We start from the raw sequence: 18,741 nt of genomic DNA, 5'->3' as shown, positions 1-18,741 counted from the left end.
GATCACTTTAAAGTCGTATAGTTTCTAAGTTTACATAAGTTACGCATTTCAAATAAAATTTAGTTGACAAAAATATTAAAATATTACCAGAGTCCGATGACGCCACGAGTACAGTAATACCCCGCTTTACGCGAGGGATACGTTCCAAAATAAATCGCGTTAACAGAAATTCGCGTATAGCGAGGTTTATGATTGAACATAGTCAAAAATTATTACAAAAAAATACAAATCATTTTAATCAATCACTTTAATTCTAGGAACACTTTATGCAATACATACTCTTATTTTTTACGGAAAAATACATCTATTGTCTTTTGGGTAACGTTTTGTTTATGTTCTTGTAAAATACGTTCATAACACCCAACACTGTTTTTAATTGTTTGACAGATGGTCAAGACACCATAGAGAAGTTGATGACTACATTATATTTATACACGCACTCTTTCGCGTAATTCGAGGCATTTGACCGCGAAATTTGCAATTCGCGTTATAGTGAAACCGTGTATAACGGGGTCGCGTAAAGCGGGGTGTTACTGTAAGTTGAATCGTGATCACGCTACATGCTTTACGATTAAGTAAGCAATCAACACGGACGACGGCCGGGGATAATTGGAGTCCGCCACAACGCTAATTGTCAATTAATTGTGAGAGAGTCCATCCTCATCTTATCAGGACCGCGCACAATCTAGGCTACACGTCAGCTGACGCGCTGAGCGCACGCTTTGTGGCGACTGCATCCCACTTAACATTCAACGTTCCCACGCGAAACTAAGTGTCCCGGACGACACTCCACGCGCACCACTTGTGAACACTGCCCGTATTTTTTTTCATGGCCTTCGCTATTGGGGGCCTCTCGTACCCCTATTTTTGGTGGGACAGGGACTTTATGGGCAATTTTATTAATTCACATAATTATTTTTTATTTTCATTCTCTACTTTCATACTTCACATAATCTTTCATTCTATTCTTTTATGCCACAATTCTGCTTTCTTTCCTTTTTGCTCTGTTTACCTTTCTTTCATCTTCTTTCACACTGCCCGTATTGGATAAATCGCGCTGTTCAATTTAATTGTGTATCTATATAACATTATACAAGTCGACATTTGCTATCATAGTTTCATTGCACCGAATCAGAAGACGATGTTTCATAGAGTCATTGAAGTTATAAATATACCCACAAAACCTTTTTTAATTAAACGTAATATGATCACAAATAAAAGGTACTCCATCTGTGTGTCACTGTCTCTCTCTTTGAGTGTCTCTGTCTCTCTTTGTGTATTTCTATCTCTGTCTCTCTTTGAGTAACACTATATCTCTCTTTATGTGTCTCTTTGCCTCTTTTTGTATGTTTCTCTGTCGATCTATCCCTCTGGCTATACCTATGTATGTCTATTCTCCTCTCTCTGTCTTTATGTTTCTCTGTAAGTCTATCCTATTCTCACTCTATCTCACACATTCTGTCTGTCACTTTACATCTGTCTGTCTGTCTCTCTCTCTCTCTCTCTCTCTCTCTCTAGTTTCTCATAGATATAGGCGCTGTGGTGGAGCCTTATGGGTCAGTTACAACTTTGATCATCAAAGTTTAAATTCTTCTGTCTAAGTGACTCTGGCACACAGTTTTCATGTTCCTCCGGGTGGTGTTGGGGGAAGCAGCCTACGTTGAGCTGTTGGCTTCGTTTTGTCAAGTTCTGTATCTCTCGGTGTTGAAGTTTCCTTCTTACTTGCAGCTCTCTTACCCCATGTAAGAACATGCATGTCTAATTTGTGTGATGATGGCTCCAAGTTGGTTTGTAAAGAGAGGCGTGGTCGACGCTTTGTAAACTTATAAGTTAATACTTACCTACCAACAAATACTAAAAGATTCATTAATTGTTTTCTGTTTACCACTATGAATATTTTAAATTAGCAGCATTTTATTGAAAACACTTAAAAAATGACTTTGTATAGGTGAAAAAGCTTAAAGCGCTATAAACCATAGTTCATTTGCTGTCGTTTAGATACACTATCTATCACGCATAAATCTTAACATATTATAACTAAACATTGTTTATTATTCCTGAAGACATTGTAATAAAGTTTCAAAGTAATCATTTTATACAGGCTGTTTTGAAATATATGAAAAAAAATTTAAGCTTTTTATTGATAAATGAGACGGAGCAGATTCATTTAAAGCTTTTATATCTCTAATTACTCTGTCCATCAGATCCTGAATAAATCTATTTGTTCTTGTAACGAAATCTCAGTAAATCGTAGCATCCGCCGTAGCCGATCGTAGCATCGTAGCTGCGTAGCACCGTAGCACTGTAGCAATTAGGGATAGTAGAGATATTTTGAGATAAACGGGACAACGTCACGGGTCGATAGTCCGCCCCCGAAGGACGCCCAAGTTGGCAGCCCGCCAGCTGACTACCAGCGGAGTTATGACCTTGACCCAGAATTACCGTCTAGGACACGAAATCGAAGCCGAAAAGGCTATTTTAGTTAACTTCCATCTATTTATAATGTTTCGATTTATACATGACATATGTTCGTCAGGGTATTTTTTGAATTCATTATTTATAGTATTCTTAACTATTATATATATATATATATATATATATATATATATATATATATATTGTACTATGTACTACTCGACCACTCGATACTTTACCTCCTATCTCCAAATTATGTTAATAAGCCTACTGTAGCGGTCGTTTCGGTCCATAGATATAGCAACAATGATATATATGTTAGAATATACCACAATCGTCATTTGGCAGGCGGGTTTGAGTTCGTATTGTGGTATTATAATACGCAGAGTATGCTGCTTTCCATCTTCTGGAATCTTGTTTATAAACAGTTGCATTCGTGTACATGTATGTATGTTTATGTATATATATACTCGTATATATTTATATCTATAATGTTTTAATTCTATTGTTTTTAAGTCTACTCTGCTTCGCAATGTTACCGACGTGTATAAAAAACGAAAATAGATTCCTTAATAACACAACTTTAAAAATACAGATATATACATATTATCAGATATTTATTTATTTATTTACTTTATTTGGGATAAACAGTAACAAAAGGCAGCAAGAAAGTACAAACTTAGAAATATAAAATTAGTTACAATTGTAATTGTCTGTGCAATATATATACATTGCACAGACAGCCCCGTGCCTATGTATTTACATAAACATTTAATATTTCCGATTTTTTTTCGCTAACATTTCTGCAACATTAACAATGTTTACTAAGTCTCTTTCATTTATTTTTAACAACGCCCTAACAATATTCAGTTTTTAAAATTACGTTTCGTGCGACCATTTCCTTATCCCTGCTCCATATTGCCATTTCCAGGTTGTACGACAGTATCTGTGACATATGATGGATCGATCGCATCTTGAGTCTCGTCCGTGTGATACACGCACGAGTGAGACGTGATATTGCTACCACCGCAAGATGAACACTATCATACATCTGTTGTTAGATGGACAATGATCACCGCCTCGCTTCTTAGCCCCTGAACCTCGTGAACCTTTCTCCGTACCGTATCCTTCGCTAATAATAACTTGTTTATCGGCTTGGGTGTCAGATACAGGATGTTTTTTTCTGTTTCGGAATATTCTCACCAAAGTTTGGAATGCACCACCTCCATATGCCTCGTCCATCATGTGGAATGCTATATATTTAATGCACAAAAATGTAATTATGTGAGATCGTAACCCGTGATCTATGATCGCAAGTCCCATTCCTCTACAACTAAGCTCCAATATTAAGAGTTAAATCATGATAAAATCATATCTAAGTAAAACATCGAAGTATGCTTAACTGATATTGAATTTACTCTACAGCCATTGATCTGCACAAAGGCCAAGAATTCGCGTTGACCTAGAAACCGGCATACGTCTCCGGGTTACAAGCTGCGCCAACGGAAACTCAATTAAAAGTAATAATAACTTAACACTTTCCTTACGTCAACAAAACTTAAATAACTTAGGAAACTATTGAGTCAATAAATTATGGTGTCAGGCCGTTTTATGAACACCAGCATTTGCTTATTGGCGAGTAATTAAGTGATTATTATTAAAACATAGGTCCTAGGACGTGATCCGCAGGAGAATCAAGTCTAAGTTAGTGACTTAGCACGAAAAATTTCTGAAGTGGCTGTTGCCTTCGTGCCGCCCACTAGCTTGACCGACGTCATAGTCAAGGTAACCGAAGTCGCTGGATAAAGCCAGCACAATACCGATCATCGTGTCGACCTAAGTGTGAAACCTATATCCTGCAATAGAATTCTATTTGCTGGCATGACGATGAATAAAAATTTAGGAAAATATCTCCGAGTTAAATACACAACTCGAATGCAACCGAATGAATTTTTATTTACAAAACACTTTGTTTATACCCAACCAAACTACGTTAACAAATCCTATAGCTAACTTTATTTACACGACCAATCACAGTCCCTACTTATTCAACCAATCACGAGTCGTCTTTGTGAGAGCGACGGAAGATGTGCACGACAAGGACAGATGTATATAAATACGAACGCTCCTAGCTTTGTAGCGTGCAGTTATCTATGCAGCCGGTAAGTGTCGCTACAAGATATGAACAGAGCAGTCGCACCCTGGTGCTATGATTGAGGACTTTGAAACTGTACAACTGCATTAAAACATTACAAGGTTAAGAAAAGAATATATTATAATACATTCGATAAAAAAAGTGATGACAATAATGTGAGGCTCTAACTGTACACACACACACACACATATATATATATATATATCAGATCACAGAAAACTACGACGACTGTGTCAGTGTCAGTTGAGTAAAAAAAAAACATGTTTTTTGTTGAATCGTCAGAACATCGATCAGCGATGCATGCGCCGAGCCCGCACGTGTTCGTCCACACTCGTCCGTCCTCGTCTACGGCCGTCCGCGTCGCTGCGCGCCTCCGAAAACGGGTCAAGTGGCCGCCGCTAATGAGGAAAAATACGCCCCCCCCCCCCGGCACGCAATCCGGAAGAACGCCGCCATTGCCGGCACAAGTTTCAAGGCCACACAACTCTTTCAACGGAAAATAGTTTATTAAAACTGTAATCAAGCGGTACAGTTTGTTTATACAACCGACAACAAAAACATGCACTTGCGCATAAATGGTTGATATTTATGTCAAGTTTCACATCATAAATAAGTGATCGTTTTACAAAAATCATTTTAATATACTGTTTTCACAGTTAAAGAACTTTCTTCATATAACTTCATAATATTCAAATCATCAATGTACCAATAAATTTAAATCTAACAGCCACTCTATAGATTTTTTAGTTTGGTAGCATTATTTAGAAAAAAGTAAATGTAATATGATAAAAGCTCATTGTGTTTTATACTTATATAAGTTCACGATCTGTTAAGAACATAAACTAAACAGTAATATACAAATTATATGTTAAGACATAGCCATTTACTAATTATTATATTCGACATGAGTTTTGTAAATAAATCTTTTAAAAAAACAATAAAGAAAAAACTCATAAAAACCGAGTGGTCAAAAATATTTGCACCAAAGGTTTTCACGTCAAAAATTAATAAAGATATTTCACGTGTTTCCGTCGTAAGTAGGTCGTGTGCGAGAGCCTAACATCGCAAAGTTTTCAGGAAGCCTTATGGCAGGCACGCTCCAACGCGGCCGCCGACGTGAAAAGCGACACAAAGAGGTATAACCTTAAAATTGCTCTGACATTTGCTATTAAATATCAAAAGAAATAGGTGGAAATGTTTGAACACATTTTCACAACGGAAAACCATTTCCATCGATCGTATCTACTATTTCATTTAACATTGACCTTATTTATTTCAATTGTTTTTAAATTAAGAAGTCTTTTGGTGCAATGTAATAATAGATTGGAGACAAATGTCCTTCGAATTTTAAATGAATATTCAAGACGTATTTTTTTGAAGTTTATTTACATTTAACTATATAAGAAAAGGACTAATATATAGCTACTTCTGCTATGTAGCAGTAGTCGTGCAATGAAGTGCACCGTCCGCCAGCCCGATTAGTACCATCGGAATCAAATTGTGCTTACCTATATTAAGAAACCTTACCTTATTATGAAACTATATTTTATATTCGCCGCTATTCGATTTCTTCACCGCTATTAGAGAATCAATTTTTAGGGTGGTATGTGGTATAGGACCGCTCAAAATTTTATAATGTTATCACTTAATAATGCACACAGCAATGTATAACGCGGCAACCTTTCACATTTCAAGGCATTCGAAATTTGAAATAACAGTACGGAGCAACACAAGAAAGAAAGAAGTAAAGCTAACAAATATGTTGATACAGGACAATTGAAGCGAAGGAAGTACTCAAATTAAGGAAGAAGTGTTTAAGTAAAAAAAGGACCAAGACAAAGTCACAGAGACTCTGTGTTTGGCACTAATCGGTGTAACATAACTCCTGAAGATGCCCCGTGGAGGGGTGAAACATGTGTTGAGTAATTTAACGGTGGCAGTTGTGTAATGCGCATTTATCAGCGGGCTGGCGGGCGGTGCACTTTATTGCACGACTGCTGCTACATAGCTATATATTAGTCCTTTCCTTACTTAGAATGGACTTCCGCAAAGTAACGCCTGAATCCATTAGATATTTAACTATAGCTTCTAGAGCCAAATTCGCTTGTTTGAATTGGCAGTGCACAGAGCACATCGCTGGTATAGCCAATGGTTGCTGGGACCACGAGACTCTCGGGTGGAGAACCCTCTTGGTGGGCCGACGTCATGGTTAAGGTCACGGGAAAACACTGGACGCTGACTGCATAAGACTGGTCACCCTGGCGATCTTCAGAAGAGACCTCTACCTTGCAGTCGATATCTATCAGCTGAAAAGAAGAAGATAATATCTAGGTGCCATTATATTCGATGATTTATTGACATCTTACAGAATGTCACGTGATGCAGAAATTTTGGAACCACTTATGGGATCAAATTTGAGTCAAAACTGTTTTGATAGTCGCCTTCAATCGAGAGGCAGTAGATCTTGCACTACCTTTTTCAAAAATCGTCCGTAACGGAACAACAAGAGCATCAAACTTTCCCGGAACTGAAAAGCGTATACAAACTTTGAAATCTCTTTTTTCCCAGCTTTCGTTGCAATATTTCTTTTGTTAATAACCATTTTAAAATATCCAATTTCATCATTATTTTCACTCATTTTGAACACGGAGAAAAACAAAGGAAAAATAGTATCCAAAAAATTTCACCTACTTGTTTCTATTTTTTTAATCATCATTACAAGTTTATAAGTACACATACAACATACATATGATAAATACATGATAGTTTCGTCGTATTTACTCTAAAACCTACTAGATGGCGCTAGTCAAACTCACAAACGTAGTGCTGATTTACCGACGTTTTGTTCTCTTTAAAACTACTCTGTATGCATGTTTGTTTGTAATACGTGCTCCTAAAGATAATTAATTTTTTAATGTATGTATATACTTACTCCGCTGGCTCAGTGACCCAAAGTGGGTGTTGGCCTCCGAAGCGAGAGACTTCCACTTTCCTCTATCTTGCGCCATCGTCTGCCATTGGTTGACATTCAATTCGCGCAAGTCTGCCTTAACGCGACCGATCCAGCGATACCTGGATCTACCCACTGGTCTTCGACCCCTCGGTTTTTCCAGGTACGCTACCTTCATGCTCCGATCCGATCCCATTCGCTCCAAGTGACCAAGCTAGCGGATTCGTTGAGCTTTATTTTCGCCAGTGATATTTGGCTATGCTACTAAAGTCTCAATTTCGGCAATCTTTTGGAGCCTCAAAGATCCGTCTTTATTTCTCGCTGATCCCAAGATCTTCCGCATGATTTTGCGTTCCGTCACTAGCAGTTTATAATACAGTTAATATATGCATATACATATATATATACATACATGTATACATATATATATATATATGCATTAATTTCAAATATAAGCCGGAACTGTATAATCAAATTAACCAAAACCAAATCGATCAAGACGATCAGCCTGCATAATTAATAACGCGTCCGCTGACTGCGTTTAGCTTGTCCGTTAAGACGACGTACGCAATCTATCATATTACAGCCGAGTACGTGATTGGCCGATGTATTATTCATATCCGAATGCTGATGGTAACAAGTCAATTACTCTACTACAACAGCCTCCATTACATTACAATAACACAGAAATAAACCTCGATCAAGTTTACTAAAGACTCTTCTCAAACCTGAAATCCTTTTATGCATTTACATTCCCCATAGCTTTTATTTGAATGATCTTGAACTTTATCTTTAAGCTTAATTTAAGATATCTTAGATCTTAGTTTTAAATCTGAAATAAAAAGTATATTATTAAATAAATCTTGTTTTTTCTTTTCAGTCCTATACCTCGTAGCCTTTTCAATTAGTTTAAGCATAAATAATATATATATATATATATATATATTATATATTCAACTAATATATATATATATATATATATATAATAATAATAATAATAAATCTTTAATTCAGACCATATTTTCAGTCCATATTTATGTTAGTACAATATTCTTACACTATGTTAGTTGTTTACAAACATACAAACATACAGATAAATATATAGATAATATATATATATATATATATATATATATATATATTCAAGTACTGCGGGCGTGACATACAAATATATACCTTAATGTAAAAAAGTTCGCGTCTGTTATGTGAGTTATTGAAAAGAAAACTCTTCAGTCAACAGTTTAGACACTTAACGAATATTGAAAGGCATGTTTCCAGCTATAACTAAACTAAATAATAATATAATATAAATAAACCACCGTCAATGTAGACAATGTTAATTAATTATAAACGCATGTGTACAAACCTGTTTCGCAAAGGTTTGTCCCAAAGGATCCAACAGTACTAAACTAACAATGTATTACTTATTTTCGCCTCCACTCTCGATGAAATGTTGGACGGGTTTAACTATGAAAAATGACTGCACGGCCATATTTCGTACGTGTTCTATTTTTAAAATAACATCAGTGTATTTTAGATTCCATTTTTAATTTTACAGACATGTTTATTTATTTGTTATTATAACACAGTATGTATACTTCAATAATAGGTAAGTATTTATATATGTGTGTATATATATATGTGTATATATATGTGTATATATATGTGTATATATATATGTATATGTATGTATATATATATTTATATATATATCTGAGAATAGTCCACAAACACAGTAGAGTAAATCATTTCGTAACTTTGAAAAATACACTGAACACTTTTTAACAGGATCTATATTTCATAGACATTAGTGTCTGTTCCTTTGTTTATGCAATTACATTACATATTTCCGAAACCTTTTTGCTCAAGTTTTTGCATGTTACAGTGTTTACTAAGTGTTAAAATAATACCTAACTTAAATCGTATATTTAAATAGTATACAATGTTGAGGTCAACTTAAAATTCTTGGTGTCTAATTTGTTTTTAACGTCGCCTTAAAAATGTTCAGTTTTCAAAATCAGGGTTCATGCGACCACTTCCTCATGCATACTCTATATTGCCATCCTCAGGTTCTACGCCAGTATCTGTACGGCGGTTGGATAGCTGAATCTTGCGATCGCATCTTGAGTCTCTTCCGTGTGATACACGCGCGTAATATGGCTACCGCCACGTGATAAACACTGTCATACAGTCTGAGGGTGTCTGTTTTTCGACGGACAGCTATGACCGCCGCTCTTCATAATATTTATAATTCTCCGTGATGTATTAGGATCAATAAGCAAATTTAAAAATAAACAACTTAATATTATATATCAGTATTTATAAAGCGACCATAAAGCGAAATATACAAATAAATTATTTGAATATAAAAGCTTTTAATGTAAATATTAAATAAAGTCAGAACAATATCGCGTAGTTCTACAACATCTACATCGTAGACCCGCTACAAACTTCGTAGGCGCCCGCTACGACACATACAATTTAATGTATAGCTCAAAAGGTTACACTGCACTGTTCTTTAATATTAAATAAGACGTAGCACTTTCAAATTCTAAAGGGTTCGCTGCACTCAAGAGAGTGTAAATAAAATGTGATTGTTTTTCACAGCTGAGTTTTATGTCGGTTTATTTCGTCGTATATATAAGAACATACTGTTCAGAACCATGTGTCGTGTGACCTTTGTTGAAAGTCTGTGGCATTAGTCACGACATGCAATCAAACAATAATATAACAAGTTAATAATTTAAATACAGAAGCTAAGTTAATAGATAAACGAATTGAGAATAAAAAACATAGATGTAAAATGTAATTGTATTTAAAGGAATCAGACGTTATCTCGCGGAAGTCCATCTTAAGTAAGAAAAGTACCAATATTCTCCAATTTCTGAAGATGCCTCGTAAAGGGGTGAAACACGTGTTGAGTGATTTGACGGTAGCGGTTGTGTAATTCGCATTGTTTGCCGCATACGCATTTATCAGCGGGCTGATGGGCGGTGCACTTTGTTGCACAACTACCACTGCATGTTCGGAAGTGGCTAAATATTGGTCCTTTTCTTACTTAGCATGGACTTCTGCAAGGTAAAGCCTGATTCCATTAAATATTGAACAACTATCATTAATAGTTAGTCTAACAGAGCAGTAAATTGGACAATATATCCTAATGATAACTTAACAGGCATCAGTTTGATTCAAGGATAAGTTTACGTCAAGTTTGTTCATTGCCTTTTTTAATGTATTGTAAATTATCAACATTTCCTACAAGATTTAAACAAGACGAAACAAGAAAGATAAAAGGTGTAGCATAAACATAGATTTCAAAAATGTAATTTTGTATATAAGACGCACATTTTGATCTTACAATAAATAAAGCGTTGCTTCTGAAAACAAAGATTTTTATTTTAGTACGTACTTAAGTTTCATTGACATACTTTATACTATATTATGGAACAACGAAATATTACAGTTGGATTGAGAAAATTGTAAGAAAATCTTTGTTCACTTCGCCAGTGATCCTTCCAATGGGAAACTATTTTGAAACTTAAATGCGCTTAATGGAGAAGAAATATCATTCGGTACGTTTTAAATTTTGATAGATCCAAGAAAAAACAACTTTGGAATTGAATGACGTTTATAATCCCCGGCGAGATGGGGCTCCGTCTAGACTGGCGAGGAATCTGTTTTGTAAATCTAAAACGTTGGAAATGTAAAAGGTATCAAATCTGAATTTAAACAGCCGAATTTTCGGGCAAATGGAATAAGTTTTGTAACAAGTCCGAAAAATAGTCAAGCATCTGACTCGAGTTTCATGTTGTATGAAAAATAAATATTAAATTTAATATTTAACAGGCACATTTTTTGTGAACACCTAATTGTTAGAGGGTGAATATATATGTATGTCTTGTTGTTGAATAAAAAAAAAAACTAATCGTCGGCAAAGAAAAGGTAACTCGTGAGCCGCCGGAGTGTTTAAAACTTTAGACTATTACTCAAGTATAAGTAGGTTCTACGACACAGTTTCGTATTGGAGGTTGGTTACTGAGTTATTAAGGATATTTACCGTCAAATAAGCTTAATTTCATTCCATTCTAATGACTCAAAATAGGTAATTTTATATAATAGTTTTGATAACTTTGTACTGAGTTTGTATGGATCCGCTCAGGGTAAAAGCCTCCTCCAAAGCTTTCCATTTTTCTCTATCATTATTAACTTGGAGCCAACCGTACCCCGTGGCTACAGGAGGCAGCATATATATATATATATATATATGTATGTATGTATGTATATATATTTATTTATGTGTGTATGTATACATATATACTACTGCACGACCGTGCTGAAGGACTTGCGAAAAATAGAGCAGGAGCTGAGGAAGCCGGCCTGAACAGCCAGTTTATCAGAGAAAGCTGCGGCTAAATCCCCCCCACGAAGTAATGCCTAGCGGCCATACCGTGGGGACCAGGTATACCGAAGAAAGAGGATTGTTTTTAGTCGGTATTGACGCCTAGATCGAGTCCGACATACGGGGCACCACCATCAGGCCCTATGATACGTAAACGTATTTTTAAACCACTTCGAAAAAAAAACACATATGTATATATACACATATGTATATATGTGTGTGTTTTTTTTACATAAAAATTAATAGATCATCAAAATCAAAGGTCCCATTAAAAATCTATGGGCCGGATCTTATCTATAATTACACATGTTATCAAAACGAATATTTATTTAGTTTCGTTGCAGCTATTTTCCTAAGCCTTCAAAAAATAATAACCGACCATTATAGGTTTGGACTCATCACAAACGCCATCACTTATAACGATTTGTTATAAAAAAAATATGACAAAGATATATAAGTCGCAATGCACTCTGCAATGTCATGCAATAAAACTGAAGTGCCCAAGGCGAGCTGTCTGCGACTCTCGCTATTCTGAAACGGCGTACATTTCATATTTTACACACATGTACCCAGTGATAAGAAACTTCGTAAGTTAAATAAATAAATAAATAATAAAATGGCAACATTTTTATTTACATTTTATATTTGCTTCTCCGTACGCGGGCGTTAATTCACGCCCATGCGTAAGACGCGTTTAAACGCAGAGTAAATTTTTTGGCTCACGAAACTCTGTTACCGTAAGCTCAATTTCGATGAACTGATCAAATCATCAACCGGAAACAATGCTGCTGAATATAAAACACTTCTACTTTGTCACTATATCCAAGAACTACCAGCTCTAGGAAGAATTCTCGAAGACTCTGTGAGGACTCTGTGTTTGGCACTAATCGGTGTAACATTACTCCTGAGGATGCCCTGTGGAGGGGTGAAACACGTGTTAAGTGATTTAACGGCGGCAGTTGTGTCATTCGCATTGTTTGCCGTATGCGCATTTATCAGCGGACTGGCGGGCGGTGCACTTTGTTGTATGACTACCACTGCATGTGCGGAAGTGGCTAAATATTGGTCCTTTTCTTACTTAATTGAATTATTTAACAAAGTACAGTTATAATTATTTAATATTTATTCTAATCATTGCTTAAATGCGAAGTTTTTAAAGAATTACACTTTTTCTTACCATAGCTACAAAGTCTATTTAATTACCTACGTAGTTCGAAGAAATATCTGAAGTGACGGTGGGAGTGGCACGTCGCTCATGACCACCGAAGACCTTAGAGCCGAAAGGTTCTAGAGTAGCTACCTGGAGACGGCGGACCCGGTTTGGATAAGCCTTCGTGGACCAACAACATATTTAAGGTTACGTGTGGTAGAACACGGGCAGTTCAAGACCAGTCAGCGTGGCAACCTTTGGGAGAGACATGCATGGCAATGTGCGTCCAACGGAATATAAGGATAGATCTCTGCCAATAGACGACAGAGGAATCATAAGATAAAAGACAGTGCACAATTATTCGTCATCGAAAACTGACAAAGCTAAGGACATTAAACCTTAGTAGCCTGATTTACAAAAGTGATTTTTTTTTTAATATTACTGTGTTTGCTTGAGGGTCTAGATGAAGGGAAAAATAGATTTTTTTTTAATTTCGTTGGAAAGAATATTATACAACAAATAAATACGTACAGCCAACCTATAAAAAAACTAATAGTAATGTGAACATTCGGTTTAAAAGTATCAAAATTGAAACTCTAGGTTATTAAGGGTTAAATCCTGGGTTGTAGAGTTTCTTCCTTCTTCTTCTTCAACTATAACACCTAGCGAAGCAGAGCAAGTTGACGATCAATAAGAGATCTGTTAAAAGTTCCAATTTTGAATAAACGAATTTCATTTTTTTATCTTTGTCCTTACATAGATATCTTTGGAAACAGGCCATGTCTTGGCTGAGACGACGATGATACTGATTTTTTTTTAAACGTCAAGATTAATTGAAAATTGAGAATTTAATACACCCTTCTGACATCGATCTGCAGTTAATTTTAGTTACTAAACTTATTCTCAGAATAAATGCATTTAATTTTTTATCGCTTTATCGGACCAAAGAGTCTTTACATAAATTATTTCAATGTAGCCTCTCATAAACTATATCTCCGTCTCCACCTTGCAACGTGGACTGCACGCGACGTGAATATTGGCATCGCTCTCTCGTATAAAGTCTATACACGCACACATAAAAACTAAAAATACCCGACCGAAATAGAAACAGAGCTATATAAAGTACATATCTTTTTATGGCGCCCTTCTGAATGCGCAATAAAGATATCGGTGTACTAGTATAATAAAATTTGTGTACAGGAGAGCCATCGCCGTGCCCATAAACGGCAAATAATTTGCGCCACAAATTTATGTAAAGATATGTTAATGAACACCCCCCCCCCTCGCCCTCCTCCCACCTGTACCCTGCCCCGCTGTGTCCGCGATAAACAAGACTGAATCAATAAAACGTTGTTATGCTCGAACAAGGTACAATCAAGTGTCTTTACGTATCTTGATATCAATTTTGTCAATGGTATGGATATACACATGACTTATGTTTTATTTATATTTTTATGGCCTCCGTTATTGATGATTCTCATGTCTTAGATACGCAGGGATAATATCGCACCCTTAATCCAATACTGTCACTATCCAAAATTTTGTGGTTTCGAGTTATGAACGTGATCTATTGTAAAACTTGAAAATAAACGTAAACGTTTAAACACTTTCTTAAAAACGTTCAAAGCCGTTATTTATTTATTTATTTACTTTATTGGAGATAAACAGTAACAAAAGGTGTATGAAAGTTCAAAATAGAAGCTTAGAAATATAAAAATAGTTACAGTTGTTACCTTATAACTATCTCACTGAGAACATTCAATGATTTCATTTCTTATTTATTTATCCAAATTTTTATGTGAAATTTGTTTTATAGCTCTCCTGAAAAATCAGGTTTTTTTGGATTGTGTCGGTAATCGACTAAAGCGATGCGATATGTCCTCAAAAAAAATTACTGACTTTATTTTAATCTTTTATCCTTCACATTATCTTCTACATCTTTCTTTTATTCGTCACATTCTCTTCCTGTATGATTGACGAATGTATTGACTAACTTGACTAAGTATGGCAGGCATCAAAAAATCAATTTCAGAAACTACGCTATGATAGCATTGTAATAAAAAGGTTTTACAAAATTCGTCATACTACATATCAAAATTAATTATTCTTTACTATTTATCCCTGCAGGCGTTGTATTTCCAGAAGTTATTGACCTCTCTTGTTTACACAGGCTTTAAATATTTTTGCTCACAAATGAGCTATACATTCACCTGGTTTAAGATTTTACACTTATAATCTATCATATATCATCCTGTATGTAATATTATTATTATATCAATATTTAATGGAATCGGGCGTTATCTTGCGGAAGCCCATCCTAAGTAAGAAAGGGACCAATATTTAGCCACTTCCGCACATGCAGTGGTAGTCGTGCAACAAAGTGCACCGCCCGCCAGCCCGCTGATAAATGCGTATGCGGCAAACAATACGAATTACACAACTGCCACCGACAAATCACTCAACACGTGTTTCACCCCTCCACGGAGCATCCTCAGGAGTTATGTTACACCGATTAGTACCAAACACAGAGTCTTCACAGACTCTTCGAGAATTATTCCTAGAGCTGGTAGTTCTTGGAGATAGTGACGGGCTAGCGGGCGGTGCACTTTGTTGCACGACTACCACTGAATGTGCGGAAGTGGCTAAATATTGGTCCTTCTCTTACCTATTATATAAATGTTGTATACACCCTACATATTAATATTCTTTATAATAAATCAATCTGAAATAATATTAAACAACATATTTCAGTATCAAAATGTCTAGATAAAGTTTCTAGTATAAAGTTTGCAATCAGAACTGGGGAGTTCGTGCAACCGAAATGGGCAAGTCAGTTTTCTTGTTGATGTTTCTGCTGTTAGCCTTGCGGGCTTTCACAGCTTCGTCGGATACAGGGCTCGCGGGTCGAAGACGGTCAAAGGCGGTCGCTTCAATATAGACGACGCTGTGGGTGGGTGAACTTGCGGTACGTACTACAAGCAATTTGTTACAGTCTGCTGTCACATAGTGGTGCAGGGCTTATTGGACGCTCCATTTTTATTTCTAGTGCACAAAACTAAAAGTATTAAAATATTATTAAATAATATCAACACTACATTTACACGATTATTTATTTACGTACACCAGTAGTACACATTAATTAAACCTACATTAAATGTTATCGCATAAATAAAGGTTCTGTTGTGTTACCTTTATAGGTGATATATTACAAATTTCCTATATACAACATTGAAGAAAGATACAGACTATATCAATAAAAACATTGAAAATAAAAGTGATCGCATGTAAGGAAACATCTGCCTTACGACTTTAGACACCAACAGAGCTCTTATTTTGAAATTTTTTCTTCCGGTGCGCAATCTACTTCAAGGCCGTGTGCTTAAAAATAGTTAATTATAATTAGAAATCTGTTATGGATACAGTGAATTATTAAGATGGTTTGACACCATAAGAGCCACGAAAGATATCTAAGATGGGCAATTGTTCAAATATTCTGTTATAATAACTACACATTCGTAATATTCAGCAGTATAGACGCAGTTGCGTATCTTTACGTTGTTTAGATTTGTCACTAACCCTAAAATTGTATCATCTAAAAAAATTCACCGTCATCATCACATCAGCAGTCTTACGCCCACCGCTGGACAAGCTGGCCTGTCATATATTTGATCAATGGTGGGTAATTGTTCAAATATTCTGTTATATTGTCTCATGAGATAAGATATTTTAGCCCAAAGTTTGTCAAATGGGGTCCACGGATGGCTTTTATAGAGCATCCAGAATAATGGTGCGGAACCCGCAGCTCAATAAAATATAAAAGTTTCGCAAAATATATAAGCCTATTCAATATATCATGCAAGAGTAGATCTATATACTAAGTATCACCCTTTGAGGGAGGACATACGAAATTGAATAAGATAGTGATGTTGAATTTAAACTTTGTTAATACATTTTATTTGGAACAATATAACAATTTTAAATAAATATTCTGGCTATAGTATGTAAAACGTAATATTTTTTAACGAATTGATGCGCGCTACAAAACTAGGTGCTTTCGTATTTATATACACCTTTCTCTGTCGCACACATCTTTCATCGCTCTCACACAAACGACACTCGTGATTGGTTGTAAAGCATGGATTGTGATTGGTTGTTTAAATAAAGTTATTTCTAGTATTCTTTAACTAGTTCTAACGTTTCGTATAAATAAACTGTTTCAATAAAATTCAATCTATTCTCTGAACTCCAGTTTTACTTTCAACTCTGAGAGACAGTCTCCTAGCATAAATAAATATAATAAATTACTCGAGAAGTAAATTAGGGTACCGTAACGTAATAAAAGCTGCGAAACTATGTACATTAAAGTCGATTTGCGCCGTGAATAGCTAGAGCTTTTAAAAGCTCGCCGCTAAAGCGTGTAGCAGTGACATTGACACTGGCTTTCACTGTCGCAGCAACACGTAGGTCACGCCTGCGCAATGCTGCGTACTTGTTAAGCACTCGACCAGTATAAATTGACCCCCGCTACGTTCTATGCAGAAAACTTCCGGCTGCCTTCAACGGACTATGCAGATGATGCGGAAATATGACTAAAAAAATATTTAACCTTTAAGTTTTTTTATGTTTAAGGTTTTATTCGGCACTTGTTCGAAACTACTTAGAAAACGCTAATTAAATTTTAAATAAAGAAAATTAAAGTCTTTTTTTTAATGGCCCCCGCTATTGGGAGCCTCTCGTACCCCCTATATGGTGTGGGACAGGGACTTTTTGTTAACATTTATTTAATTTTTTCACAGACATTTTTTTTTGTTTTATTTGCTTTCTCTCCTTTCACGCGTCACATTGTCTTCCGTTCGTTACTTTCTTCCCACAATGGGCGTTATTGTCAGAAAAACACAGATTAAATATAAATCGTTACAACGCGCTGAAATAAAGCGTAATAATATCTTTCAAATATAGATATGCCTAAATAATAGTTAAATTTAAAAAGTTCGTTTCTTATTCTTGTTAACACCCACTACAATCATCTTTATTTTTATTAACTAAAATGTGGTAGAGACTCTTTTTAGCTAGTAAATCATTATGTGCCTGGTGATTGAAAAAATATCAAACCAAAATACCTCAACATAAGTAGTCAACGCTAAGCCTTTAAAACATAAAACAGTAAGTCTTAAGTGTTTTACAAACAAACTGAATGGTAAGATGTGTTATTAATAAATACTTTTTTTATATCGCAGTCATAGGCGCCTACTGGAAGGTATCGGCCTTCAACAAAGATATCTTTGAGGGATATACTATAATCGCCAACCTTGGCAGGCGGGTTGGCGATCGCAGTGTGGTATTATAGTACGCAGAGAACGCTGCTAATCATCTATTAGAAATTTGATTATGAGCAATTGCAATCTTATATAATTAATGCACAGTGTGAATTTTATATAAGGCTGTATTGTTAATCGAACCCGCGACCTATGATAGAAAGTCACAATCCTTACCGCTGGGATACCACTGCTAAGATATATTTTATAATGTAAATCTAAAGATGTGTTTACACGTAGGAATTTTTTCGAAAAGTGATTTTAACCCTTTCCTTACCGCAGTCCGTTCCGCCGAAATAACGCTACTGAACCGAGCATGTGCGCCGCGATGTGTGCACATTGCATGGCGGTAGGCTG

The sequence above is a fragment of the Battus philenor genome, unplaced genomic scaffold (genome assembly GCF_028537555.1).
Source record: "Battus philenor isolate CCGP_79_NKW_IND1 unplaced genomic scaffold, ilBatPhil1.0.hap1 SCAF_16, whole genome shotgun sequence".
Taxonomy (NCBI): domain Eukaryota; kingdom Metazoa; phylum Arthropoda; class Insecta; order Lepidoptera; family Papilionidae; genus Battus; species Battus philenor.
This window is presented reverse-complemented; position numbering follows the sequence as displayed.